This window comes from Odocoileus virginianus, chromosome 1, assembly GCF_023699985.2.
Source record: "Odocoileus virginianus isolate 20LAN1187 ecotype Illinois chromosome 1, Ovbor_1.2, whole genome shotgun sequence".
Lineage (NCBI taxonomy): Eukaryota > Metazoa > Chordata > Mammalia > Artiodactyla > Cervidae > Odocoileus > Odocoileus virginianus.
In genome coordinates, this window is record NC_069674.1 from 28,765,350 (window position 1) to 28,768,744 (window position 3,395).

Here is a 3,395-nt window from a genome sequence, read left to right on the forward strand (position 1 = left end):
CTCACTTGCAAAAAGAAACACTCTGAATAAGTCACAGTGACTAACCCTAAAATAAATAAATAAACAAAATAGAAATCTAAGATCATGGCATCTGGTCGCATCACTTCATGGCAAATATATGGGGACACAGTGGAAACAGTGAGAGACTTTATTTTTTGGGGCTCAAAAATCACTGCAGATGGTGACTGCAGCCATGAAATTAAGAGATGCTGCTCTCTGGAAGAAAAGTTATGGCCAACCTAGACAGCATATTAAAAAGCAGAGACATTACTTTGCCAACAAAGGTCCGTCTAGTCAAAGCTGTAGTTTTTCCAGTAGTCATGTATGGATGTGAGAGTTGGACTATAAAGAAAGCTGAGTGCTGAAGAATTGATTCTTTTGACCTGTGGTGTTAGACAAGACTCTTGAGAGTCCCTTAGATTGCAAGGAGATCCAACCAGTCAATCCTAAAGGAAATCAGTCCTGAATATTCATTGGAAGTACTGATGCTGAAGCTGAAACTCCAACACTTTGGCCACCTAATGCGAAGAACTGACTCATTTGAAAAGACCCTGATGCTGGGAAAGATTGAAGGCGGGAGGAGAAGGGGACAACAGAGGATGAGATGGTTGGATGGCATCATGGACTCAGTGGACATGAGTTTGGGTAAACTCCGGAATTTGGTGATGGACAGGGAGGTTTGTCGTGCTGCAGTCTATGGGGTTGCAAAGAGTCAAACATGACTAAGCAACTGAACTGAACTGAACCCTAAAATAAGATGCATAGTGTTCTTTTTCTCTGGATGTAATACTTTAGAGTGGGTACAGGAAGTTGTACAAATTGACAGATAATTATAGTGAGAGAAGAGAAGGGAAGGAGCCCAGCTTATAATCATTTTTCAGTAGATATTCATCAAAAATCAACTGCTTGTCAATAGATAGTCCTATGGTGGGAAACATGTTGGTATATTTGGGGAATATTAAGGGAGATTTGTCTTAGAGCAATGAAAAATGGGAGGAGATAGTAGGAGATAAGATGTGACAGTTGGCCAAGGCCAGATTAGGAGGTGGTAAGCAGTTGGGTTTTATGTGATGCCTCGACCTTGGAAGCTTTTGAGCAGAGGACTGACATTACCTGATTTATTTTTCACAAGCTTTGTCTGCCTGCTCCATGGAAAGTACAATTTGGGAGGGCAGGCAGAGAAGCAAGTTGACTAGTGGGAAGACTATTGCACTTGTTGTGGTGAGAGTTAATGATAACATGCCAGGATGGTAGAGGGGAGGCAGCAGATGTGACTGGAGTGAGGAAACATTTTGATGTATATAAGTTGACAAGTTGTACTGTAGATTTATTGCAGGGGAGACAGAGAATTCAAAGATAACTTCTGGGTTTTCAGACTTCACATGTGAATCAGTTCAAAAAAGACTCGAATAAGCAGGCTCTAGAGGGTGATGAAGGCTGCTGCTTCAGGAAGATGCTTAATAGACACTCAAGGGAGATGATGAGTAAGTTATCAGATCTATGATCCTGGGATTCAGGGAGTGGTCAGGGCTGGATATACACATTTGATAATCATTAGCAAAGAGATGGTATTAGCATGTGGAGTCTGGATGAAGTCACATGAAAGAATGTTGATAGAAGAGAAGATGAAACTCTGGACTTAGTCATGGGACACTCTAATATTTGGAGGTAAAAAGAAGAAAATGAGTAAGCAAAGAAGCCTGAGAAGGAGAGTCTGCAGAAGAAAATGGGGATGGTAAATGTCAAAAACAAAAATATATCTGATGCTGCTCACAGGTTGAGAAAGATGAAGATGGAGAGGTGACCTCTGGGTAGGGCAAGATGGAGGTGCCGGATAAACTGACTGCAGTGTGTTGAGTAGATAGTAAGAAGTGAGGAAACTGAAATACTTGTTTCAACTGGTTTTAGCTATAAAGAAGGCAGTGGGCAGAAATAGGGAAAATTCATCCATTCTGACAGGAGGGAAGGTGGCAATTGAAGGGTAGGAATGCAGGTAGAGGCTGACTTGATTTTGAAAACAAGATGTTGTTATTTTTTCATATTACAAGAAAAAATAGAAAGTAATTGTTCTTTTTTTTTTTCCAAAAGCATCCATCCCCATATTTGTTGCTTGATGAAAAGTTAGATCAAAGAAGAATGAAAGCTGCAATGGGACTTCTGAATACTCACTTGGTGTAAATTTGTTTTCATGCTTCATGTTTATACACCAGTTGTTTAAAACCAATCACCTTAGTTTTTAGGAAAGCTTTCTAGTCAATTCTATGTGGAAAAGTAAATAATACAACAACATTTAAAATGTTTTAAATTGCTGTTTGGCATCAACATGAAGTATAATTATTCTTTGATTACTATCTTCTGTCCCATAGGTCTCTCAAGAAGCATAAAAAACACAACAGTGTAACTTTCAGTGATAACAGGTGATTATACAAATGATTATTCTTCTGAACTGTTATGCAGTAAGCATAAATAAATAAACAAAACCCAGCTTGCTCCAGTCAGTCTCTTCAGATTGCCATATTCAGAATTTTAATGCTGTGTTTACCTCTGCTTTGCTGAGTAACAGTGAACTAGCAATTGAGCTATTCTATGCCCATTCAAATATATAAAACAAAGGACCACTATTTTAAGAGCTTGATGTCCTCTTAATGAAGCGGTATCAATATATTTTTTTCTACTTTTTGTATCACAGTAAAATAGATAGAACACAAAATTTATAATGCTAACCAATTTTAAAAGAGCACTTAAGTGATATTAAATATATTCATATTGTTGTGTAACTCTCAACACCATCCACATCCAGAACTCTTTTCATGAAATATGGAATGTTTTCTGAATTTGTATGACATCACTGAGCAGGTGGCATGCTAATCTTCTATGTATTGTTCCAATATTAGTGTACGCACTACTGCAGTGAGCACGGACACACATTTTAATGAAAACACTTATTTACATAAAGGAGTAAAAAGTATAGAGATGGTGACTCTGAAAGACAAGCAAGATTCATTTTATGATGATTGTAAAACTAAGGGCTTTGATCAAGTCTATAATGCTCCCTCTCAGAGTATTGACACATGGAAGGTGACCAAAATACCTTCTGATTCTACACACAGGGATGGAATATAGGGATAGATTATTTGATCCAAAATGATCATCACTGTATTCTCCTGATTTATCTGGTTAAAAAGGAAACAACTGAAAAATGACTCAAATCTAGGTTGAGTTCTTACTATATGCCAGACACTATGCTAAATCATGCACAATGCATTTCAAAATGCATTACTTACTTCAAAAAGAAGATGTCTTATTTTCATTTTAAAGACAGTAAGACTAAGATTCAGAGATGGTAGCATAATTAACTACATGGTCTCACAGCCAGTAAGATGTGGGTGAAACAT

The 3,395-nt window shown here is 37.7% G+C and overlaps 1 non-coding gene across 1 annotated transcript; it reads right to left on the minus strand.

Annotated features, from left to right (window-relative positions):
• Positions 1–2,811: 2,811 nt before the first annotated feature.
• On the minus strand, positions 2,812–2,918 carry LOC139036612 (U6 spliceosomal RNA). The gene has a single exon (XR_011489432.1). It is a non-coding gene; the product is annotated as a U6 spliceosomal RNA (small nuclear RNA).
• Positions 2,919–3,395: the final 477 nt, after the last annotated feature.